The 27877-nt window shown below is 39.9% G+C and overlaps 2 long non-coding RNA genes across 2 annotated transcripts; one reads left to right on the forward strand and one right to left on the reverse strand.

Annotated features, from left to right (window-relative positions):
* Positions 1-1997: 1997 nt before the first annotated feature.
* Positions 1998-16998, reverse strand: LOC147757475 (uncharacterized). The gene is made up of 3 exons (XR_015321341.1): positions 16646-16998; positions 15623-15751; positions 1998-2667 (listed from the first exon to the last, which is right to left on the reverse strand). It is a non-coding gene; the product is annotated as an uncharacterized LOC147757475 (long non-coding RNA).
* Positions 16999-17094: 96 nt separating this feature from the next.
* Positions 17095-27216, forward strand: LOC147757476 (uncharacterized). The gene is made up of 2 exons (XR_015321118.1): positions 17095-17370; positions 26491-27216. It is a non-coding gene; the product is annotated as an uncharacterized LOC147757476 (long non-coding RNA).
* The last annotated feature ends 661 nt before the right edge of the window (positions 27217-27877 follow it).

Genomic DNA, 27877 nt, shown 5'->3' on the forward strand with positions numbered 1-27877 from the left:
GGTGCACAAGGGCTCGAGCAAAGGAAACAGGAAGTGGACGATACGCCAGCACAAGGCTGCGTGTCTGAAAGCGACCCGGGGACAGAAATGATGAGCTAGGAATGACTTACTTACTGGTAGACTAGCAAGCGCCTACGGTGGAATTACCAGGAACTCAGCGTTACGAATCACCGGTCCTAGTTGGTCAGGCAGGCTGCTGAAGGAACAATGAGAAATGTTGGTTTAGCTTGGTGATGATGATGATGCTTCTGCTCTTGTTATTGTTGCCGTTGTTGTTGTAATACTGCTGTTGTTGTTTGTGTCATTTATGGTGCGGCATTAATTCATGCGGTCGTATCTGAATAGGGAAACCCGCGAGGGGCAGAAAGCCAGCTATGATCTGGAAAACTTCCACTTTAAATGGGTAAATGTGTTTTCATGTCTTTAGATAATGATGTGGTCTATTTTTATCTACCTGTAAATGTATGTAAATAAGCAGATACGGACCTGGTACGTAAGTGTTGTTAACAATCTTAAAGCCAACAAAGACTGTAATAAAAATAAGACATTTCGCAAGAGATCAATTTATTTGGTAGAAATATTATAGCCACACTATATCCAACAAGCGCTGGTAAACTACATGTAAGCTGGACCTGCGCACACAGTTTATGAAAAAAGTGGAAACATTCCACAAATTGCCGCCAAAGCTAAGAGCCCTTGTTGATTTGAAGAAAACCAATGTTAATAACTTATTGTCTGGAACTAACTTTTACTCTCAATACACGCTAAATATCTTCCAATTTGGCCAGCAACAATAGAACAGAAAGGTTGTCCTTCTAACGCATGGTAACGTCTCCAAAGTTTGAGTTGAATCTAGCTTCTACCGGAGATCACGTGTGCTGAGTTCGTGGTAAGCACTTCATTTAAAATAAGACATCTCAAATCGACAACCTTTTTTTGAATAAATGTTGAATGTTTGACCGTTGACCAAGTTTCACGTCTAAGATATTTGCTTGATACTGTGAAGTCCACATCCACAAATACCTTGGACCTCGGTTGCTGGGGCCCGAATCGATAACCTCGCCTTGGTGGAGTGCACTTACTTCACTCTGAGCTCATTTGCAGGCAACCTTTAACACAGAAAGTAGCTCTTCTCAGCAGAACTGAAGCTTATAGATAGAGCCATATGGGCGAAGGGTGTCCTGAATTAAACACTAGTGCTTAGCTAAGTATATCCTGATGCAGTATCATTAAAGGAAAATGGTTTGGGCAGCTAATATCTGTCTAAATTTCACGTGGCCTATCCTTAAAAATATTTCGGAGTAACTTCGTGATATGATCATGCCTATTAGTTGAATAGCACACAACTGTAACTAATCCCTAATAATCTTAGTCGCATAAAAATATGTTTACGTGTATTTGACGTACGTCATATCGAGGTTGCGACACTGCGAAACACTGATTCGTTCGATGATGGTGAAATTGTGCCCGTTTAAATATGCAGCAACCGCTCGTTTTTCTATTCTTATCAGATACATTTATTTTCCTAACTTCATCTAGACGCGTACATATGAAGGTCATATATGCCAGTTGTTCCAAGATGGATTTGGACCCGACGCGGTCGCAATGTTCTGGGCACTATTCGTTTTAACAGATGTTTAATATGTTGGCCTATTTCGTTCTCCGAAGCGATGGTTACAATACTAAGCCTGCTAGGCTCATAAGAATGTTTCAATAGCAAGGAATATATTGTTTAGTTTAAATAGAAGTAGGCAGCGTGCTTCTTTTGTCCCATGGTCAGATCAGAATTGTCGTGTATCCTTTTCTCTTTACTAGTATATTAAATGCCAGTAACCGTCAACAGTGTCTTGGTTTGCTTTTCGTAAACAGGTATCTAGCAAATTTTATGCGTATCCTATAGAAATGAAATCGTATTACAAAGCATATTATTGAATATTATAGTTAGTTTATCTCGTCGACGCCTGCTAGGACCAATAAAAACAAGCTTTAAGGGACAGCTTCATTTATTACCGTGGGTAACGTGCAATAGCTAAGCAATCAGCTCTTGTCACCGCGAGAAAACGCGCTCAGATATTCGTTTTGCATTGATGCATTTCATTTATTATGCCAAATTTTGTCCTATTTAAAGTCCGCTGTCTTTTTTGCTTTTTAATTGCACTTTAATCCATTATTAGTGTGAGTAGTCTTTTGGGCCTCTGCACATGGCACCAGATTGAGTTCGTTCAGTAATTGCTGCTTCTCTCTCGGCTAAGTCAAGTCAAATCTGGTCATACGTAACCGAAATGCGTAAGACGACGATGGTCGGCGTGTATTCGTGCCGACCTGTATTAACCCATCAGTAATCAGCTCGTTTACTCACTCCTTCGCTAGCATTCACCCCCTGAACCAGATAACTTTTCAGGAACAGCTACGGCCTGAACAGCTCATATTGAGACAAAACACTACCATAATCTTAAATTTCCTAAGGGATTGCAAAGCGAGAGTAACATGCTGCCGTAGAAAGCCAAGCACAGAAGTCGTAACATTATCTTCCCTGGGTTGGTTTTCCAGCAAGGACGCCATTATTAAAAGCGTCAAAATGTTCGTGGCAAAGGGTTGTCGTAGCGATCCCCTCCGTTTTAAATAGCAGCTCAGTTTAAGCGCCGTTGCTTGCCAGTAGAAGTTATGCTGTTAACAGAAGAACGCGTTAGTTGACCATGTGTCCTCTATAACATCCTGTTATCAATTCGTTCAAATTCCCACAGGATATTGCCTTTTTTTTTTTTTTTTCTATTTACTCTAGCCAGACATTAGTTGATATCTTACCTATATATTCGTTGTGGTAACTTTGCATTTTGGGCCCCTAATATAGTAGTATAAACCTGTTACTGTGGTTCACATTGGCCGAGTTTCTTGATTACCAATCTTTTTTATATTTTTCTCATACGATAGTGCTACACACCTGCAACAATCAATAGACGGCCATATAAGAAGGAAATTGATATAACTAATATAATTGCGTTGTGAAGGTGGACAGGTGTTAACGTTCTGCTTATCGTTTGATGACGCAGGTGCTCTTGGAGCCCCTCACGTTTTAGTAAGATCGTAGCAGAACTAGGAACAAACAAAAAGAAGATTGTCTTCTTTGACTCGATGCGTTAGCTACACTTTTAACTACAGGAGGCTGCATTTTTCCACCTACATTTAAGTTTTCATGCAGTGCTTCCATAAGCGATACGATTATCATCATCACGGCTAGAAACTGGAATCCAAAGCAGTAGCTCATTTGTTAAAGTACTCTGTTAAAGTATCGAGGAATAATCATTTCCAATATATGTGTACATATATGCTTGTGCTTGTGTTCGTACACATGTCATTAGCTCAATATAAGTTATTAATCGATAAAGACGATACTGGATATAATTGTCCCTCGAAACATATATTTGTCTACATCTAAAGTGTACACCTAGGCCTTATAGAACGGTCATCAAGGACGTTGCTGATGAAAAGCAAACAAAATGACTGGACGTGCGCCTCTCACGCGAACGCGGTATGGGAGAGCAGCTTAACAGCGTGCAGACGTTGTCTGCACGAAAATAGATATTATACAACAATCCGAATCGTAACGGCCTCATTAATAGCAACAGCGACGGGAGTGAGGAAGGCAGCAACACATATGCAACAGTCGGCCGCACACCCTGCCGTACTGCACGCAATACTGCACGAATGCCACCTAGGCGTGCGACCCTGCAAAGCTAGCTTTGTCATTAGCTAAAATGGTAATAGCCTCTTTACTACGGACGAAAAAGAATGGCGACAAACGAGAACTACGAAAGACACCAGAACATTCCACCCCTGGGGAGACAGAAACGTGCAAAGGGAATGCAACGGCAGGGCACAGAGTAACCTGGACGATTTTTTTACGGGGGAAAAGGCCGGTCACCTTGAGGTGTGGATTGATACGTGCTTAGGGACGTTTGTACGTAACTGAAAATTTATAAGCGCACCACGGCAGCCGTCGGCACCTTAACCAGGCCAATATCACTCGGAGTAACGCTACTCGACGCCATAGCGTCAAATACTTTCTAGGCCTAAAAAAATTCAACTTTCAATTACACTCAACCGACCTTGTTTTCCAGGGCGACACTAGCGCAGCTGTCCAGCTGGCTTCTAGCGACTACTCGATGGCTGCCGCCGCTGGAGGATACTTCGATGATACTGGACGCGTGAAGCACTCAGAGGCGGATCGGATCGTTCAGGAGAGGTCGTGAGAGAAAGCGGACCACTGTGCTCTTGGTTCAGAGGCTCAGAAAGATGACCAAAGAGCGAAGAGGAAAAAGAGGAGATTATCTGAGGCCGATACTGGCGGCACTTCTAAACATTGTCACATAACAAACCAGCTGAACATATATATGTCATGGTTTATATCTTTGTGCATATCTATGTGTAACTCTGTGAGCAAAACGTTGGCTTCCAACAATTTTGTTCTCTTCGCGGCCAGGTTTAGCCGCCCTTATGCAGCTGTCAAAGCTGCGTCTGTTGATGCCATTCGCAGCCATACTCCAGGAGTTCTCTGCGAGCAGCGGACTTCGTTGGCGTAGCTCCATGAATACTATCGGTAGTAGCGTTTCTCTAGAGGAGGGCAGGAGTCCAGCCTGGCGTTCTCCTCACTCTTACGTACCGTTTCTACCTTCGCATCCTGAATTGTTCATCGTCGTGCTGCACTGTCGCCAGTTGCATTCGACTGCGGATCTTCTTCTACCCTTCAGTTTTACTCCCATTTGAAAGGCGACGATTTCGGTTCTCGTATGACATCGCTTCGAGTCGCTCCCCTGAAAATAGAAGGGCACCGGTGATGGCTGTAGCAGTGGCAGCAGTCGGAGCGCTGATGAAGCTCTGCTTCCGACGTACGATACTACTGCTATTACTGTTACCGCTTAGGGTGACAACGAGATCCTCCAAATATTAGAAGAGAAAATAAGTTCGGTTCCATCACTTTGCAAACTGTTCACCTAGGAAAGGCAACAGCAGGGGCGGTGCTACAAGGGCCACTTCACCAGTTCGACTCGTAAAGACCAGCTGTTGCATGAACAGCTAGCGCATTTCTACGAACATACAGCTACGGCAAGATAGTCATGGCCCACGGTTTTTGTTACAGTTTCCACCAGTTCTATCACAGTTACGGAAGAATTACTTTCGCTTACACCACAAGGGGCTGGGCGTTCTGACGGTCCGGCATTTGATTGCCGCGTTGGTCGGGGGCTGACAGTGGGTCGCCGCGAAAGATGGAATATTCAACTGAATAGCGTGAACCAATACGTGATTGTGTTGGGATGGAGCGGAAGAAAACTATGCATAAGGATTGAAGATGCCCATGATTTTGATTTTGAGATGCTAAATTTCTGGACTTGACTTTTCCGAGGACAAATTTTCGATTAGCAGCTAAGAGAAAATGGCTAAACGAGTCTAAAGCTTATTCAATATAGTATATATTATAACAAAAGCGCTTGCAAGGCGTTGTGTGGCCTGTAATTGTGTTATGGGCCACATGTAAAAGTTTCGGCCACTAAGTTAATCAGTAGCATAACGCGTGTTTCACTCTCGAAACAAATGAAACTATGTTAGTTGTTATGTGTAGAAATTTTGTTCCAGAACTACGAAGAGACAACAGAGATAAGATATAAAGATAAAGCAAAGATAAAATATTGAGATAATTTCTGTAAACTATCCAGATCTCTATCCAGACGCGACCACGAACAGCTTTATCGCCGAGTTTTGTTGTGTTAAAATAATGAAGCTGTTCTTCTGTACGGCGTTCATGAGATGAATTATTTACAAGCAAAATTCATAAAAGAAGATCGCCAATATGTAAGCTACAATGCTAGAAGACTTTACCCAAGCCTACATCACTAGCATGTTAACTTGGCATTCAAATGGTTTTTTAGAAAATTGTTATCTAATCATCATAATTTTATGTAAACTTGTAAAATGTATATAAACTCAAATGTCTTCATTAACATGCTAGCTGGGTTTAGTTGTCGTCCATTATTTTCCTACTAAATAATAAAATTTAATAAATATGAATCGATCAGTGAAATATTGTACAGTAACGTCGGTTCGACGATTCGCTAACTAGACAAACCGTAGGATCATTAGAGATCATACAAACAGACGGGATTAACAATAGGTTCGTTTGGAGAATAACTAGATTTCTAATTTTTTACATCTCAATCGACCTGTCTGTTACAAATTTATAACTGTAGTTTTATCTGCTTGTCAAATTATTTCGCGAATCGGTGCTTGAAGCTCTGAGATTAAAAACTACCGTTGCCGGATCTTCACTATTATTGACATTTTTGTGAAGCATTTGTTTTTTTTATATGCTGCTTTTCTAAGCTGCATCGCACACTGATTTCAGTTTAATTAGGGGCAGCTACGTTATAGCTAGCTCGATGTATTTAGAGGGTTGCTTAGTGACTAATAGGCATATAAGGGTCAATAAGGTCCAAAGAACATTTAAAAAAAAAACACGTATCTCCTAAAAAGGCATCGAAATAGTTGAACGTTACTTGAATACATAGTCTTATAAACTGTTCCCATTTATAGTTTAAAAAAACAGCACTAACGTTTGCAGGCTTCCACAGGATATACCCAGTCGGGCTACGTAAGCCTATTTCTATTTACATTCTTATGAACAAATAAACTATAGATGTATATGTAATTCATAGAAACTATTGCTTTTAGCAAATTACGTTTCAGTAATCGACAACCGCCCAATTCACAGTCTAATCCGTGGGTTACGTAGAGTATTACTGTTTTATCCTTGTTCCATAATGTCGAATTTTAACACGCTAGTAACGAGCGAAAAACTGCGTTAGTTCTTTTCTAATAATCCCAAAACAGTGCATATGGCGGTCGATTAAGGAGTACTTCTTTTTCTGTGTCTCACACGACCAAGCGAACATATGCCTGAAGGTCCAATAACTTTTTTTTAAGAGTCGGTCTCATCTGCACAAGAATCAATTTGATCGCATAACCAATCAAGTTCTTCGTAAAGACATACGCGGATGGTGTTTCGTAACTTACTACTAACGCAATTAGTATAATTACGTTAGTAATAAATACTGCGAATTTTTACCGAGTCTGCTGGAGGAGGGTATGGTCATCATTTCTATGTATGGTCGTCTATCGTTTTAGAATTGAGGGGTAAAAACAAGTTCGCTCTGTCGAGCTACCGCTACTGGCGATTTGGATGCATCGAGTTACCAAAAAATGATATGTCGCCAGCCTTCAATCGCTAAACCTTCGCATCGAGGCGATCTATACTGTCGATAGGCTGCCTCTCTCGATAATGGCGCAGTAATAATAACTAATAGAATAACTACTAGACGCATACTGAACTGCGTTGTTACGGCTTCAAAAGACAATAATTCTATTTAAAAGAAACGTTTTACGATACTCGGTCGGATACTTAATCGTGCACGGCTCATCAGTGCGGTGCCAAAGGAAAACTTTGCACAATCCTGTTTTTTTGTAGATGCACTCATTAATTAGTGAAAACTACAATTAAAATTAAAGGCTAGGGCAAAATTGCTAGTATTTTCGTGTGTTTTTTTCTTTTCTCAATTTCTTTTTTAATCCAAGGTTATTATTCTTCTAAAGATACATTATACATATTGACGTCTTTCGTAGAATCAGACTAAAAAATAATTACAGCTTCTTAATGAAGGCCAAAAGCTTTGTTACGTAAATATCAGTCTATCCTATCCGATCCGATTTCCGTAACAACAACACCCACGCGTTATTTCGGATACAAAAGAAAGCACGTCCAGTATACGACCGTACATAACAGACAGTATATAAAATAGCAATTGGCTAAATTCCGCTCACCAAAGGCAGTTGTTACTTCTATAACTTCACTATAAAGATCGTTTTCGACAACTGTTTCTAAAGCTATGTACTAGTTAATATTTTGGCCTTTGGTTAACGTTTTCCGATAAAACTCAATCCAATCCCTTGCGAACGGCTACAACAACAGCATTTTGTCACGGAAGGTATTTGTATCCAAGGGTTCGTATCGTTGACCAAGGAATTCGTATGGGTGCCGATGTAGACAGCTTTTTACCACGCAATTATGACGACTACGACACACACTACTACTATAATGAGCCATTTCTTGAGCCTACTTCGTTAAGAAGCAGGACACGGGCTGGTGCCTAGTCAGCGGTGCAGTAACGTCCACGGTGAATGGCACAGTCATAATTACCTGGACCACCCAAACATGAGCCATAACGTACAGCTCACTTAAAATCGCTGGAAGCCGTACATGCTGGCAAACGCTCATGCTGACCATATCCACGAGCTCGAAAAGGTTCTTGTCAAAAGGAACAATGTACTAAAGTGCATTTTCTCTAGAGTATCCCTGCATTTTTCCGAGATTCGCACGGATTACAAACGTATATTCCTTTATAAAACCAATAAATGAGTAAAGTTTTCTGTGGTACCAAAAGGCTTCAATACTCATAAGGAGATCCTCGTAAGCAATGAATATCGTGAGGGCAGCGTCTGTTTGCATATATTCGTGGAACCTGAAATGGTTGCATTGCCGATTACTGTTGGTTTGATGCCCTTTGAAGTGTTTTGCACCATGGAAACACACGGAAAATATCAATGTTATTCGTTGCACACGGTTTCTAGACGGTGTATCTATTCAAGGTATTGAATTTTTATTATTTCATAATGGGATAATATTACTAATGGAAAAGAATACATGATAACTGTTAGTTTTTAATAAATATTTCATATCCTAGTTTCTTTCAATAGTGCTTACTTTTGGTATTCTTCTTTAATAAAAACTATTACCTTCATCCTTTTAGGTTTTTTGCAGTAATGGTTTAGTTAGTCCAAAGAACATATTCGGTACGTTTTGGGAATTTTGGTCCGTTTGAGCCTGTTTTGCACGTATGCATACGCCTTGAGGTGCTGACAAAATATATTTGTACTTCAATTTAATTTTTTATTATTACGGTTTCGAATACAATCGTATGTTTATCGTTCTAGCCCCATAGACTAGCTCCGAAAATAATTATATTGGACATTGAGCTTATTTATTATATATTTAGACAGTGAGCCCAATATAAACAAGTTATGTTTACAAAATTTGTAAAAATATACTTGGTATAGTCATTACATCTCCAGAATGGTATAGCATCCATTTCCAACTACTTCCAGAAGACGTACATTATATAAAATAAACTAACAATTAATTTTTTATCAAACAATTAACGTTTCCACCAGTACGTCTATGAGCTAATAGAGGAAATGGACTCCGGTTGGATACTGACGACCCATTAGTCTTGCTAATGTAACTTCGCTAGGATAATAGTGGCATTACTATATGAAGTAACCAGGATTTAAGGAACATTTTGCAGCTAAGCTCAAAGGATCTTTGTACTTATATTATGTACTTCAATGCAAAATTATTCTAAAGCTGAAGATCAACAGTGCCTTAGCTTCTCAAACAACAGCACAAAAACGAGACCTGCGTGGAAATTAACATAAGCTTTTGAGACGCAACTTACCAATTATATCAAGACTTATAGTCTAATATGATTTCTATGAAAATAAAATGTTTTTTTTTTATGCAGATAAACCTATTGAAGCAGCATTGTACAATACGTTATTGTCGTCAGAGCCTTTGCTGTAATTCTGCTAGCCTGAGATTTCGCGGCCTGCTATTTACGATTCTTGTCTCTTAGAAAAGGGATAGTAACTTAACTAGATTCTCTAAAACTATATAATGTAAAATGTCTGTAAAGAAGTTGCCACGGTGGCTTAAACGTTCAGAAAGACGCGTCTGCTCAAAGGAAGGAGATGTAGCCACTGGTTTGAACCGGCATATGCTACTCTGCAAGAGTTATGAGCTTTTTCAAATGCACAAATAGCCTCAGGATGGGGTCCGCGTTGTACGCAAATGTACGGTTTATGTTCACTTATACACGCTCCGTAAGTTTCATATGAGTTCATTGTATTGTTCAATATAACTTTTCTTAATTTGTAAGCTGTCTTATCGATGGTGACAAATTTCTAAAAAATTCTGATCTAATTTTTTACACTAATCTCATACACTTACGTCTCAAAATACGGTAAAGATAGACGTATTACTGCAAGCCTTCTAAGATAGAAATTACTCTGTAGAGGTGGATTATTCAGTACTAATCCCACTTTTACTTTTGTATATCTTATGCTAACAGATTCGGAGCATAAATTCTTTTGCCAGCCGTGACTTCCTGCTGTAATTCGTTTCAGATATCATCAAGCGGAGTTCAAGTTCTGCGCCCTGACAATTAAATAACCCTAAAAGCTATTGAAGATACTTACCGTAGCAACTTATAAAAAGATCTTTCCGTAAGGCAGACGAATTCATCTGAGGCAGCCTGATCTCACCATTTGCCCAGTTCAAGCTGGGCTGCCTCCCGAATATATGCATACTATAGTGAGCAAACAGCCATATTGTACGCGTGTCGCCATCAACGACTAGCAGTGCTCGTCTGGCAAGGCAGAATGCGGCATGCTCTGGTGTTAGCCTTTGCTTCACAGGACCATGTGTGCGCTTCAAAAAGGGTAGCCTTGGGTTCCATTTCACCCGAAGCACGTTGTCAACCAGATGTGCCCACACTTTTTCTGAGAGCAGCGCCTTCGATCAAACGGTTTATATCTAATCTGGATTAAAGCCTCGATAATTTTTTATGCCAACTCTCTACGGCAGAATGCTGTAAAATACCATATGAAATAAGGTTTCTTATCAATCGGGAAAAACTACATGACATATTCTACGACACATTAAGCCTACCAAAAGCTAATGTCACAATAACACAGGCACATCGAAACAAGAAGATCAATCTCGAACACAGCATATAAAGGCCGCTCCCAATGCCCAAACGTTATGCTCAACAAATGTTCGTGATCAGGATCGCCGATGAAGAACGTTAGACTGGTAAGAAATACACGCCATACATGTCAACACTCAGCCAAGCTGCATAGGATACCCGTATCCTAAAAACGAGTGCTTAATGAAGGCACCGTTAACACGACCGCCAATACAAGTGGGAAGCGAACTAACTATAAGAAAAATAGTACTCAAAGTAAAATTTACCGAAAACATTAGTACAATGAGTGAAAAGCTAGCTGAAATAAGCAAATCAATCATTCCTTTGTTGGCGTTGTCCGAATACCCCAGCAACATACAGAGTCGAATTATGAACGATGGCTTTTAGAACACCTCTGGTTGACATGTGCCGTTTTTCCCAAGTATAGAACTATCCGTATGTCAAATTGTACAACATTTAGGTGTTATCTCACGATGTTGTGTTGCAGCTTGCTGCAACAAAAAATCTCTATCGAACTAACGACGTTATGATAAGAGATACTTATTTTATCGCTAATACCAAGACCATTACCAGAAGTAAAACAGTCACAATGGCATGATAATTGCGTGACAATAATAACGTCACGTATGTGCAGTGGCGAATGCAGCTATTTTTGACACGTGTACCCGATCTGATACGGCTGCTTTTGATACTTAACTGGCTTCCCGTTAGATTTTCGTTGCATGTACAACTGTATAGGACTGTACAGTACCAGCGACAACATTAGCCGCAGTGGCATCAACAATGGGACAGAACCCATCCCACCGCAGTGAATCGCACTGTTCTATAAATGGCCAGCTGATACGTCGGAGAAATGCCCCTTTTACTTCTATTAGCCCTCTAATAGCCTCCCGTAGTCTACAGCCTTTGATAGGGTCTCGCGTCAACAGGTATCACTAATACTCAGGTGACGCACGATGGCAGTAGGCGCCAGCCGCATACGCTGCTGAAAGCGAATTACGAGGCCCACACGATATGGTACTTGTAATTAATCGACCAGTAACAAAGAGGAAAAAGAAATTCACACCGACCCATTGAACGGGCAGGTCGATTTTGCTACGACACAGCCGCTGCCGCCCAGGTCAACAGCTGTTAAGTGTTGAGTTTAGTTATTCGATAGGGGCATCATTGGCGAAATGCTTCTCATACGAGGAATAACGTGGGAGAAAGCTGGATGCGAACGACTGAAAAAGTGCCGATAGCACGTGTGTTATGGACGCTCACGGCTCAGACGGATGACTTCGACGATGTCAGTATATGATACACACGAGTATAAAATCGAGACAACAAATGGACTGACTGGGAGCTATACCTGCTGGTCCGGGAATCATTCGGATTGGAGTACTAAGTTGGGGATTACCGTTTTGCCGTACTGGGTCCCATTTAGCCAAAGCCGCGACTTCGATATTAGACACGTGATTACACACTCGTGTTAACATCATGCAACGAGATAGCATCGACGAGATGAGCAGAGCTGTTGTGGGTCGAACGATCATACAAAACCTTCAGTCACTACCGCGTAACTTAAATAGCCTCTAAATCTCATTAGTGAAGCGTTTAATAAGTGCAATATTAGTTAATAGCAAGTTATAATTTTCTTTGACGTTTTTTTTTCTATGAATTACATTAATTGTATATAGATTTAATTTGATAAATTAACATCACAGGTTTTTGCCATATTCTGCCCTGACTCGTCGGAAGTTTCTTCACGACGACTACATTCAACGTTGTTGCCCTAACCATCACTTGATTTCTAGCCGTCTAGGTCCTCTTGAAAACTCTCTCTCAGAACTCTTGGACAAGCCAAAAGCCATGGTAGAATGTCTTAGTGTGCTTTATCTTACAACACGTTCATTTTTAGGTTGATTCAGGACACGATTGCAAGTTACAGCAGAACAATAGCGCCCCGAAGCAACTGGGGTCGACCACATGTTATTCCACCTGAAATGATCACTACGATAATTTCCCTTAACATCGTTCTAGTTCTAGCAGTAGCTTCGACCGGGTCAGTCAGGGAAATGACGAAGCTAAATATCGAAAAGCTTTAATCATTTACGTATAGATTTGTATTGCGATGATCACAGGTTAGCTGTTCTTAGGCCCCGAAGCCCGAAGCGAAATGTATCATCATGACTCAATGATCTAAGATTCAGCTCACTAATGTGAAAGGTAATAGAATAGTTATGAAATCCTGGCCTGAAAATTGTGCAAGATTTCATAATTTTAATCGAGTTATTTTGTGCTAATAGAAGTTACGTAAGGCACTTTACACATGCGTTTGACTGACCTCTAGATCCATAAAAAGTGCTGTTGATGGAACCAATTATGTAATCATTAAAAGTCGAGTTAATTTGTCTCTATTACATAGCACTAATAGTTTTTAATCGTTTCCAGACGAAAATCTTTTGTAAAAAATAGTTTCGAGGTAAAATTCCCTCTGTTACGCCGCACTGATAACCGCATTAAAACGCACATCCATCTCTTAAAACATGGTACTTCGCACGCATCGCCAACAAAGCGCATTATGTCTCAAGTACATGTTGACATCTACGATTATGTCAAAATTGACGCAGCGGCATACGTGTCAAGCTGACTTCAACGTTGGCGTCGGCTAAGGAACTGCTTCTCGCGAGTCTAACTTACTTGCGACAAGGAATATGGTTTAATCTCTCAGTACCATCGCCACAGAACCTTTCACGCCATTCGTATTTTCGGAGCTCCATTGTGTTATCAAATATTGTTTTATCTGTATCAAAGCCTGCATTGAATCAATATATCGAACCAGAGCTACTGTACTTACGCTCAGCGAGGCTGCAACAAAACCTTATATGAAAACACCATTGATGCCAATTAAATCGCAAGCTTTCTTATCGATAAAGTATATTATAAGGCTGATAGAGCTTTTTCGTAAATACCACGCGTGCCAGCGGGTACAGTGAATTGTTTTTCCTTTTAACTATTTTCATTTGTAAATCTTGGCTCCAGATACAGGAAAGATAGGTAAGCACACCCTTTAGCGGTCCGGAAAGGCCTATCGATTTTTCCCGATGCTGCAGTGCCTGTCTTACTTTACATCATGAGGAGAAGCAAGGAATGATCATCGGGCAAAAAGAGAGAATTTTTGCGAAATCAATACGGCTGCGTCCGTATGTACGGATTTATCTAATATATGAATATATATGTGGATTCTCAATGCCATCACTGATGGTAGACGCCAAACTTTGTGTCCACACAATCGAATGCGTGAGAGATTTGTGCAGCGAAAGATGCTGTTACAATTGAGCGGCTATCCCCTGGTGAGTCGAAGCATTCTTCCACTTTAAAGAGCTAACTGTGACCAATGCAAATGGTGACGAGGAACATTTGCCGCATGGCTGTACAAAACGTGTTTGTAGACGGGTAGCCGTTATTGTCATTGCTACAAATAGGTCGGCATTTACGGGGCAAAAGTCTCGGATAAAATCAGTGTAGGAGCAATCGAAAAAATAGCGCAAAAATAGTTGAATACATCGGACCAAGTCGTTCTGTCTAACCGTTGCTGGGGTAATATCGCTTCAGGGATTCCCTGGTCTAACCCAAGCGAACCGGTTCTATGGACGCTTTCCCACTCAAAGGTGGCGAGTTCGATCTACTATTAAATCATCGACAAAAAAAAGTTAAGAGAATGAAAGTTTTTTTTTTGAACACCCACATAACGTTTCTACAATAATTAGCCTTCTCAGTCGAGAAACACTTCAGCATCAGGTCGCGATTCTTTTTAATCAAACAGAAATCGATTTCAGGTGTCGTCTCGTCTGATATCCTTTTGGTGTAATTAATTGTACATCAAAGGCAAGGTACTATGTTTAAACTTAATGGTAATAGTATCCACCTGGTGATTTTACGAAGCTGTCCAGGTCACGTATTCTCCTATAGACATAGTTGTACTCCTTTGCAATATGCCAGTTTTCAATAGCAAGGTTAAACTCTGCTCTAGAACGTTACAGAAAGTATTTTTCCGCTATGATTGTCGTTTGCCTTACCGATTCTTATGAGCAACTTTGCCATTTGGAATCGTCTTAACCGTAAAATGATCTACGCAGTAAGGGAACCTATAGAAGGTCCCGACGACGTTTATGTTACCCTTGCTCATGGCATATTGTACTGCTGTATTTCAATTTTTCAGCAGTGGTCTTCACGCGACTCAATTTTACAAAGTGGATTGAGACCGTTGTGTCTGTCAGAAAAGAAAATGCTAGAGTGTGTGCCGCCTGGTACTTGTACACTGCAAACGTCTCCCAATATACCCGTTCAAGTCGGATACAATTTCAGGTACGAGAATCAATGAATGGTACAAACTACGCATATAACAGTCACTGCATAAAAGAAAATTCCACTTTGAGATAAACAATAACGTATATATATATATATATATGAAATTATTATCGAAGTGTATGGAGCCCAAATTTTCTGACTGTAAACCTATTTTCTTCATCTGTTTAACGCTTTTTTAAAGGGAATATAATAAAGTTGACACAGGTCTGTAGTGTGAGCTATCGAAACGCTTCTATGTACTTAAACTATGCCTCGATGGAAAATTACAAAACGTCTAATGCTTTTTAGATATTTTCGGCAGAAACTAGCGCTGGCTGGTGAACAAAACAATGTAATGTCGTCGAAGGGCGTCATAAGACGACCAGAAAGCTTATAATGAGTAATAGACATGATTATCTTACCATGTAGGTCTTATTACGAGCTCGTCCTAGAATAAGGCCTGTCCTTTGCAGTAATTGCGTGTGATGCGCAAATTGGAGTACCACTTTCGAGGGGCGACGGGTAGTGAAAGAGCACATCGCGGACACTGCCTAAGATTACATATTATCTGTGAGATGGGTGAATAGAAGTTAGCTTGATGATGATACAGCTATTTAGGGTCACGAATCTTTTGTGGGGTTTCGATGGAAGTATCTTGGTTAGCGAAAGATACAAGGAGGCGCATCTTAGCATGCGTTTAATATAATTGTACTGCAAATTCTAGTACTAGTTAACTAACTCATAGCCTAGATTATAACATACAAACGTAAAATTGCGTAGAACTGGTGACCGACCTCACCTCCCGCAAGGACAGTCGTGAGTTACAGGAGCTACCTCTAGAGGACTAATACAAACATGCGCGAGCCCAAGATTCATCGATGAAAGCAAAATTGCCGAATATTTTTATTGTTTTTCAAAGTACGTGGAACGAAAGCTAATCAGTTTAACTGTCAATTATGAACCCAATGGCGATTGCCTTAGGGGACACGTGATATTGGGTTTGCGATCTGGAATGAGGCGTGTTTTTCATATAGATACCTGTTTTAGATACTATATATTTATAACTAAATCATGTGCAATGATCTATAGAGCTGGGAAAAAAAATATGTGTAAATGCTTGAATACAATGACCTAAAATCAAGTTTTGTCACAATCTCAGATTTGTCCTATTGGTAATCAAATGCTATTGCCATAAGCATGGAGATACATTTGGAAATTTTTTTTGTGTGCAGGTGGGTGTGCCTGTAATGATCTTACGTATAAACATAAAGAACGTAGCGAAGTAATATAGTGTATCCTGCATAGGACAAAATTTAACGGACGTCAGGGATCAACTGAGGCCTTTAAATAACGAATAATAAATATCTTGTAACTATTGATAAACGATCATCAATAATAATAATAGTAATAGAAACATCGTTTATCTCAATTTTATAAGTACTTACCACAAGTGCAGCAAAGGAATTGCAAGTAATAGGTTTCTACAGCTTGAACATCCAAAACGCTGAAAAGTCTCACATCTACAAGGCTTCCATACGAATTGTAAATATAAAAGGTAGACCATTTACATTATAAGACACACTATTTCAAAAACAAAGGTCTCACCAGAGTGAAATCGTGACTACAGTTACTTTATTTTCTAACGCATAGCCGAAAGATATAAATTCACTGAGCCTCAAGGTTATAAAGCCAACCACAAGCAGCGAAAATTAAACCTTATGAACTATGAAATATGGAACTACAGCCTCGAACCCTGTATGATAATAAGTGGTAAAAAAAAAAAGGGGCTAAACTTTCCCCTATTGAATCTATTTATGCGTTATTTATATACTTGCTCATATGGTGAGAACGTTTGCGAGAATGTACATGTGGAAGCAGAATACATGTAGTCGTCAGTAAAGGTAGGCTCGACGCTTACTCCGCTCATCATGTGTGCAAAAAAACAGCTGAACACTGCTCAGATCTTATTGCCGCCTGTACAGCTGACAATATACCAAGTGCGGCACAGCATCTTCAAATTAACGAACTCATAGTAAAAGCGGCGAATCAGCGGCGAAAAAAGCGGTCAGTCCGTGCATGCCGGTACCGACAAACAGCGGAGAAAGCAACGCCTCACGAGTACTTTTCCACACCCCACCATAATGAACAGAAAGAAATGAATAAATGTCTGGTGAGTCCCGAGTTGATTTTCATCAGTCTTCAGTTCATCGAGATAGGGAGCGGATGATAATCTCATATTGGACATAGCTCACTACATTACACAGAAATCGGATGACCTAGTCAAAGTTGAGGAGTACCTTCTTAGGGGAACGCGGTTTGACAATAACGTAAATGAGTAGATTTTTCTTATGACCAGTTGCACATGTGTATTATATGTTGTTGACGGTTTTTGAATAAGTGATCCTTCACTTTTCCAGTTGGGGGCGTAGCAGCCCGTGCTATCACCCCAACACCTAGACTTATATATCATAATACAGTATTTTAACTCTGGGTTTGTTTTCTTTAGTAATGCGATCTTTCCGAAATGTTCTTAAAGGATTGATGATTTAGATTATCTGTTAAATATATTTATAGTTCATACACACGGACGCTTCGGAGCGAGATAACCCAGATGCTGCAGGTCTAATACGCGGCGCAAACTATTTAATACTGCTGCCATATATATCAACAGGATATTGATAGCCAATGACACACTGGCGATCGTTGAGTTTTCCTTAACTGCAAAGAGTCTGGAATAATACTGCCTTGCTCCAATCGGAGCCAATGTTCCACCCCCTGGCGATCGAGAAAACGGTGACGAGATATTGAATTATGCCTTGTAACAATCACGCCATATATTATCATCTGGATAACTTTTGGTGTGATCTTAGAACTAATCGCGCAATCAATAGGGAAAATACTCTTTTTTTTTTTTTTTTTTTTGAAAAAATAGATTTACCATGTGACTGCATCGACATTGATTCTACTTTAAATACCTTCTCTGCTGGATCTCTCTATATTTTAGTTTCGATATCGCCGTTGGGCATTTCATCAGATGGTTGGCTGGCTCCCTGCACGAAACGAAGCCTGTCTGTTTATGGCCGGGTTCGGTCCTAGACCACAACGTATTTCTAAGATTAGCAAGCAAATACGCTACGCACCGAGCTATTATCGGGACCTAGATATATCGAAGTAGGCCCGTACTGCTGTTAATGAAAATCTGGGTCTGAATCGACGAGCGAAGCTTGCCAGGGGAAACGGCTTTAAGGTCAACTGGTTTGGTGGACGATCATTTGAGCCACTAGAATTTAAAAAAATGTTTAACACAGTATTTGATTTAGTTAGGTTTGTTAGTAAGGCTTTTATAACAATCGGTTAAAGCTTGAGATTGTTGATAATCTCTAATAACTAGGTACAGTGAAGACTACTTTTCCCGAGGCCATGAGGGTATCTGTCCAAACTAAGCGTATAGTCACGAGCTTTGTCGTGCTTCTTAGTTTCCCAATAGAGTGACATCCTAAATTGTAAAGACTTCATGTCCTTTTGTAAACTACGAAATCTTTAATTGGTAGTACTGTCGAACCGCTTGATAAAGGCCACCCAATTTGCGTAGTTTGATTTAACTTGTCCCGTCCGATACGCTTACCCACTAAAAGGTTGATGAAGCCCCTTACAACGAACGTAGTTCATACTTCTCAATTCAAATTTCAAGGTACAGACGAATGACCATCACAAGATTCTCAGGTAATAAACACATATTGCTTATTTTGAATGGCAAATGAACCAATTAAATGCTAATTATTTTGTTTTTCTAATTACTACGGCCAAGTCTGTTTTCTTTTAAGAGATCTTGTACAAACAAAATGTATTGAATAGTACATGAAGTACACGTAGCGATCTTCATTGAAGTGCATTAAACGAAGTGATTTCGTGGCCGTCCGATAGTTTCGTAGCAAATATCTACTATAACACCTATTCGTACCTAGAAGAGAGAAAAGTCTTAATCTTTAGCAGCTGCGTTGGCGTGCAACTGCAGATGCTTTTTGGACGCAAGTCTAATAACATGGGTCAGGGTTTATTTCTTCCTGCGTATTAGACGACCGACCACGATTTGACCTACCTATACGACGTTATTACATGACTGTGGTCAGGGTTATATCCCTATTTGGTAAGGACGAAGTACTGTTTAAAGGTTGTCGGTAACGCCAACTGCAGATGCGCCCCAGTATATCGGGCAGATTGTTTTGGAAGCATGCTAGATCTACTAATATCGTCGTCGCCATGGCGGGAAATAGCCAAGAAGCACGTTTGTCACAAGCTGGCTCTGTGGCATGCTGACTGGAGGGCTGGATAGATACTTCGAAAAAGTGCACGCCATTTTGAACGGAGAGATATGGTTTCCGAAGAAAATGTTCTGCAGAAATAGCATGCACGACCCTAATGACCGACGTTAGGACAGCACGGATTATGCCGTGGAATCCGTTATACGCGTTGTTTGTCGACTATAAAGCAGCCTCTGAGTAGGCGTCGAAAGACAATGTTACGCTCATGCTGACAGAAACAGGTGACCGAAATGTGCTCATTCTTCTTGTTGCAATTTTACAAGAAAAAAAAAAAAAACAGAGTAACCATTAACAACGTAGTGGCTTAACTCCTACCGATCACAAAGACAATGGACCTGGCTCAGAGGAACAACCTATGCTCATTCTTATCCTCCATCTTATTGCAGGCTTTTCCTAACCGAATAAAACGACCGAAAATATCAGTCAAAGTCATTTTGTATGCAAACGACTTAAATGATATGCGGGTCGAATATGTTCCAAGTGCAGCAGGCTCTAGCCCAGCTTTACGTGGCAGTCATAGATTTGGGACTGAGCATAAGCCTAATTAAAACGGAAGCGATAAAGTTTAGAAGGGAAGGTGGGATAGCGGCCACCGACATCTTGTACGTAGCCAGGTTGCTTCTTGCCTATGTTAGCCGGTTTCCGTAATTAGAGTCGCTCTTTACCCCGAACTGCAAAGATTCCATTCCATATGTCACTGAAGATGCAGGAAGGCAGTGTTAGCCGCATGGAAGATTAAATCGCTTCATCACTTCGTCGTCACAGTCACTCTCGACGTATTCGACCTCAACGTAGCTCTGATAGCAATGTATAAGATGCACATTATTTGAAAAGATCTTATAGCAGAGAACATCAAAAAATTCATTCGCGTGTAAACCGCCTTCCTCAAAGGCACATAGTAACCCGAAATAGTTTTGCTTATCTCCTCTTTTCTCCTGCTTATCTCGAGGGTTTACGTTACCGTTTTGAGCTTTCAACCGTTAACACCAACCGTAGAATCTGGGACCAGAAATTCGCCAAGATCGATGGGGCTTTGTTTCCTTCAAGTGGAAAGAAAAACGACGAGCAGCAAAGAACGAGTTCGCTAAGCAGACATACCGCCACTCATTTGTAGGAAACGGGGAGTCTACAAGTCTGACAATACATGTAGGTGCCCCAGATGCGGAACGGATTGGGATAGATTCTATCGCACTCATTGCCTTCAGTGTCATCTTTAGGACACGTGACAAATTTTTTGGATTGTTTGTATGAGCTTAACTAGACTCCCATAACCTATCCGAATAAATGGTTTCATATACCCAACATAATATTGGGTATTGTGTTGTTAATTCGTATGTATGAAGCTTTGATATTTACTATTACAGGATATCTATTATAAAACGAGTCGTAAACGCTACTTTTGTAACTATAAAGTGTGTTATTATAGATCAGTCACGTAATCAATTACTCAAGCTTTTTAGCCCAGGTTAATCAATCCCACTAGCTCCCAAGACATCACGGGATGAACGGACTGGTAGCCTTCAAAAGGCGTAAATTCAGGTATCATTCCTCGGAGCTTCAAACGATCGAGCTAAAAGTCTTGCGCGATTTGTGACGCCCATTTGTGTGTTGCCCCAGTCCAATCTTGTCTATCTAACACTGGTATAGACCGCGTTCCAAACATGTAAAACAGAAGGGAACCACTAGCAACAAGCAGCTCCATTAGCTCAGGTATGTACACTCCCTAACTACTACCTTTCCTGGCCTTCTGAGAAGACCGGTGCTCAGCAGGAGTAAAGCTATGAATACATAGAATCGTTCTTTACTCAAGTTCGCTGCTAGGCGAGCCCTCTAGTCCGCAAGCTTCGTATATAATGGAGCGCACGACTCGCACAATCGACCTATGGGACTTTTGTAAGGCGTACATTTTCTCAAAATTCATGCAATCCCGAAGTGTATGCGAGCAAAGTAATATGTAACCCGATTTCTAATCAAGTCGAGTTTTTGCCTATGTTTTGCCAAAAGAACGCTCAATGAACGCATCTATATAACAGTAGCGTTGTGATCTGTATACGAATGACCCCTACGAAAAACATGATCGTGATTACAATCGTAGATATTCTATCATGACTAGCTTACTATTTGCTGACGTATCTGACGCATAAACTCGTCTGAGGAAGGACAACGAAATATTAACACTTTGTCCAATTAAAAGCTTTTCACATATATTTAGATCATAGATATATTACCGGTAGGAAGATGACGAGATGTGCCAACGGAACTAGAACAAGACCATTAGTCATTGTATTATTTTTAGTCTACCCCAGTCCGGTTCATTGAATCCTTTCGTTTATTTAAAATCAGCCTTAAATAATTCGAAGCTGCTGGAAGAGGGGGAAGATTGTGCGCTCAGAACACGAAGGCCCTGAGCAGACCCTAATTTGAGAATTTTTACAAAGAATAAAATGCTGGATTTTCAACTATGAAGTAGCGATGTAGAATCTTGCAAAATCAGAGAGATAATTGCTTTTTTTAAGATCGATTTTATAAGTGAAGTGGGTTAGTTGAGATTGTTAGGATTAGGTATATGACCGGTGCGTTATGGTATAAAATCTTTTAACTCTAGGATAAAAACAGAGAATGAAATAGGTCCTAAATACGCCTCCCAGAGGACCCTGAACAGGCTAACTAGTTAATACGTTGTTATTATCTACACTAAACATTCTCTTTGTCAAAGAGTTATTTAGACATTTATATTAGGAAGTAAGTTAATGTTTAATGTCAAAGCAAAGAAATACAGACGATGCTTTAGCAGGTCTACTGAAGGCTTTGCTAAAATCGAAGAGGAATGTATATATATATATATATATATATATATATATATATATATATATATATATATATATATATATGCAACCAATTTTTGAAATTCATATTAATATCCTAATTGTGGATTAGAAAAATCAGCTGTATGGTCCCTTTGGTATATAGCCACATTAGTTTATATATAGCTACATAATAGTAACAAAGGGATATTTTTGATGGGGATTCATTGCGATATACCCAGAATAAAAAGGACGTCAAGCTAAATATAAATGAAAATGAAAACATTGGATCTTCTCGGAGCGTCTATCAGAGCAAGGCTGATCAGGGCTGCTTATCTAACAAAAGAAAGTAGGATTCGAAGGAACCAGGCATGTTCGTATTTGAGAGGATCTCTGGAAATCAAATCAGATGAGGACAGGTATGACGATCTAACGGAAAAATTCGGCTGCTTATTAATTTAGGATAAATGAAACAATCGCTTTTGCTATGTTGTTATATCTAGAATATAAAGAATAAGGACTTTTACTATTTCTTCTAAAATGATAAAAGAGGATATTAAATGTCTAATTATGAAAATTTTTTGTCAATTCTTTAAATTTGATATCAATGGTGTGAAGTGGGATAGTTTTCAAAGGGCTATTTCTTCAGTCTCTTTACGTGCGTAACGTACACATCGAATTGGCGAGAGGACTTGGTATCTAGCATCGGACCCGGCAGTGGTTTAAGGGTACAACTAGTGGTCCCGAATTTATCTTTAAAAATTTCGCTTTTTAAAAATGACTTGAAAACGACATCAAAACCGTTTCACTTCACCCAATTTTCCGGTGTTTTTTTTTCGAGGAAGTCAAAGCTAAGGTCAGTTTTAGCGGCATCCAGTTGATGTGGCAAATGTTTTAACGATTTAAGTTTGAGGATAATAATTTTTAGTAAATTCACTGATGTTGAAGGAAATCATAAATATGGCTGCGGTATAGACGTTATTTGTTGAAAAAAAAAATGAATGTAGTTACTTCAAGTTACCGTGTTGAGTGCATCTTACTAGAATAGATTGTTTCATGTGACATTTGCAACGGATGGTGGAAGCAAAAGCGGGTTCTAGTTTTTGTGTTTTCTATAAAGAAAAAACGCCGAATTTATGGGTAATATCTAAGGCAACTTGTTGTGTATAAACGGATTGTATATTAAAACGTCGATAGCACTCTACCCGACTCGGTAGGTCTCGCCAGGAAAACACAAAACGATAGCGACGTTGTTAGACAGATGTCGTAATTAGAGATCAACACTGATCTGCGTCAACAATATACTGCTTTACTAAGAGTATACCCTTTAGGTAGATATGTTTTAATTGGATTTTCAATGCTAGTATGTTCCAACTTGTTTTGCTGACCTTTCAAACGATAGCTCAAGCCCATGAAAAGTCCGAAGGTTCCAACAGAGGCAGGACTAAACAGTATTAAGGCCACGTCTCGCTAAGTGCCATGTAAACGACAAAATATAGTACTTCTAAACGTTCTACGCTCAAACAAACGTCAGTATTACATACACTGGCTCAGCTGACAATGCTTGTTCCTCATTGCTTTTATAAACCTATAAAGTTAGACATGGTAACTGGGTTGCGGAACCAATACGAGAAGCTAAGCTCGAAGATAATACTATCTTGCCATGCTACGAATTTTTATTATTAACCGTGAGGTATTTCTATTTTCAGCAGGTGTTTTTATAGTATTTAAAATGACGTGGCTTCAAGTGGACGTAAGTAACGAAACTGGCTGACCTACTAAGGCACAGCTTATATAGTAAGAGCATTGTTTTTTTTAGCTCTCTTAGATTTACACTATATCAATTCAGAACGTTATTAGCCAAGGGCAATGACATTCGTTCTGTGTAACCCGTACGCGTATGTTCCCAATGACGACGACGAAGAATCCATTGTTATCTCCGCCTGTATCTAGTTAATTTAAAGTGAATGAAAATTTTACTGATTCTGGAAACCTGACGAGAAAAATCATCGAGAAGGTTGAGGCCGTTCAATAAGAACAAAAGTTTTTGACTTATGAGCTATCCGTTATCCCTAACCGTTATAGAATTAGCGTTTCATTGCATTTTCGAAGTATGTATAACGGCGACGTTGATCATACCAGCTCAGGCAGATTAGGGCCAGTTGCCATTGGAGTAACTTCCGTTTCATCACTGGCAAATTGGCTCATCAGCATTACCACCGCTTAATTTTCTTCGCATCAATTATTCCATCACTTTGGAATGAGCAACGCGAAAGCAGATCTGCATCGTTTAGCGACATTTGTTGGCAAAAAGCGGAAAGATAATCCGTCTTTAAATAATCCTGGCCCTTTAAAACTTTTTATAAAAAATACACTACTAATTTACTTTCTTTTTTTACCTTTAAACATGACCTCTACTTCAAAAGGATTAGGCTTGATCAATGTTTAACACTAGGAGACTTCAGATCACTTCAGCAGCTCATAGTAACCTATCCCAATGGGTAGAAGCTTGTCCTAAACGGTAAAACATTTTGAATTCGCCTACAGAAAATTTTCTTTAAAATTACATTATTGCAATGACGAGAAATAGGGAGAGTCAATATTGATCTTTTTTTTTTGTTTTGTTTCAGTAAATATCTCTTTAAATTCGTCGTTAATCTATTTAACCTTGAAGCCACACACAATGAACGTTGATCGATCTGCACGTTACGTTACGTTACGGTGTGGTTATCTTTAATTAAGCTAAAATCAATTGGGTACAAACTCTCTCATCTGCCTTAACGAGAACGTTGCGGTCATGTGATTCGTCACTTATACAATGTTGCTAAAGACAATACTGTTCTTAAGAATTGCGGAACACTTGACTACCGCTATGGCGCTGCGATGTTCTGAGGAACGTTCCTATTGTTACTTGCTTTGGCCGATCCTATCCTATCTTATCTGCGTTCGAGAATCTTTTACAGCATCTGTTAGCAGGCGGTATTACGCAGATGAGCTCTTGCCGTTAGGCACACATCCATTACCGTATCTTGGATCAGCTCTGAGCAAGTTTTCCGTAACAAGCACCTTCATTCTCGTTGCTTTAAACGAAGTACGCTTTCAAACCATAGGCAACAAATAGTTCAGGCTATCTTTAGAAAATCCAACTTTAATGCTTAGCCTAGGACTTGGTAATGCAGCCTATAGTAATTGGGCCTAATAAAAATACGGCTTTGTTGACGAGACAAATAATGGTACCATGATGATCGTCTGCTACGTGCGTATCTTCGGTCTGACCTCGGATCGCGGTCTGAACAGAAGCAGGAAAACTAGAATGTACCTAACCGTGCCAGGGCTTCTCGTTTGAGTAGCCTAATATGCCCGACATCTCAAAACACCGATAGTGCTCTTTTTGCTCCTCAATGTCACAATTGGTCGCTAGTGTCGGTTCTGATTAACCGATATGTTATCACTGCGTTGACACTCGAAAGTGATGATGTTTTTCAAATTACCACGGCACACGTGATCTTGTAGGGCAGGAGGCAAGCTACTAGATACTACAAAAAGTTAGTATATTTTTTGTACCTTCAACGTTTGAACGATACCAAGTAAAAGAGCGAAATCCAAGCTTGATATAGATGCTACTAGATGTTCGGACATCATTTGACTCTGCCATTTTGAAACCAGTCTTCTCTTGTTTACTGTTGTCATCATACCGCCTGTTCTTGGTCTGCTTAGGTCAAAGGGCAGGATCTTTTCTGCATGGGCATTTTCTGTGGCTCCCTATTTATTTAAACGGTATGCTTCGTACGGTCCATAAAGGTCTCACTGGTAGCACTGAGCCAAGCTAACATAGTGACATTTCACAATCCCATAAGAGCGACTGTTTTATTGAGGGTTGGCCTCTAATTTTCAAACGCTTTGCGCAGGTTGTATCATATGATCACCTCTAGCGGACAACTATGAAATAGAAATTTCGCTTTTTCGGAGCATCAAACTCCGTACAGAGCTATTCACGTCATCTGGGAACCGAACGCACCCGCTCAGGTTCATCGGAAAGATGACAACAGATTGATAGGTCACAGTGGACAAGTCGGTTAGTGTGGCTATACAACTGGCATCGGGCATTAGCTTTATTTATAGGCTTTATAAAATTTATATATTTTTTTTTTATTTCTGTTTCAGGATTTATAGGCTGAACGAACCGGCTCATATGCACGAAATTTTCAAGATATGCCAAACAAACTTCGACCAACATATACTGCTAAACGACAGAAAAGAAAAACACGCTTTTACTGCGCAGATGGCGATTCACCCTACTATTTGACTTGTTCATAAATATATTTTTTACGACATCACACAAACTATATATCTAGCTAGCGAGCGAGAGAGGGGGAGAGAGAGAGAGAGAGAGAGAGAGGGTTGCTTTCGTCTGAGTAGTAGCGTAATTTATGCGAAGCAAATTGGACGTGAATAAATGTTGTTGATAAGGCAAGCCGGCAGGACAACGTAGAAGACAAAACCCGCGGAAATGGTCGCGAAGGATTGCTTAGATATTCATGACAGTAGTCAAGATATGCAAAGATCTGCTTGAAACTGAGGCGTTGAATCAACGTCGAGAAACTGGTTAGGACTTGAGCAGCATAAGGATATAAATGGCTACTATTTTTAATGGATAGTTACGGGGAGATGTTTAGGACTTGTGTTCGAACGAATGAAACACCGTTCGTGTTTGACTGCGAATGTTTTGGATTGGGAACGAAAAGAAACTTAGCGTGGCCGTTTGAAATGATTGTTCATGATACAGCTGGAACAACAGTTTCTATTCTGTGAATCTATCAACAACAACAGTACGACACTCGTTTCGCACAGATCTCCTCGTACAATAATAAAATACTATCCTTCAGTTGAGATTCTAGTCGTCTACGTAATAATGGAAATTCTCACCAAGACTGTAAAATCTGTATATAATGTTTAATACATGTGTCAATTATTTAAAAGTATCTCGTTTGGTTTCACCGAAGAATAGCCTTGGCATCGCCGGAGCTTTCGGTGCGTTGTTGCGAACCTGGATCATTAAAAACGACCCTAAGGCTTGAGGAATCGATTAGAATAGGCACGCCCATATATCTAGCCCGTATATCTATTTCACTATATCTACTGCTAGTCACGATGACTTATATGCACCCTCGACGTTTACCGATTTGTTTCCGCCAACATTACGTCGTAATGTAAACAAAGCGTGCATCGGGTAAGTCTACGGGTATTGTGTTATCTTCTCGTTTCTCATATCGACGTGTTGATCCCCGGCACAATGAGTAACAGCTATACTTTAATATAAACTATCGTAAAAAATCATTTGATGGTTACCAGCATACACACTAGCCTTGTAGTGCCTACAAGGGATGTCCCAGCCGCGTCTAACCGAGCTCTCCAATTTCTCTGCGAGGCTTCCATTGGCCCTTCTGACTAAAGCCGGGATTTTGAGAAATGACGCATATCCTTCTACAAACATAATTCGAATAGCCTGATAGTGTGTTTCTCTTATCTTCGTATCACAGTTCATCTGTTC

The sequence above is a fragment of the Varroa destructor genome, unplaced genomic scaffold, assembly GCF_002443255.2.
Source record: "Varroa destructor unplaced genomic scaffold, Vdes_3.0 BEIS01000002.1, whole genome shotgun sequence".
NCBI lineage: Eukaryota > Metazoa > Arthropoda > Arachnida > Mesostigmata > Varroidae > Varroa > Varroa destructor.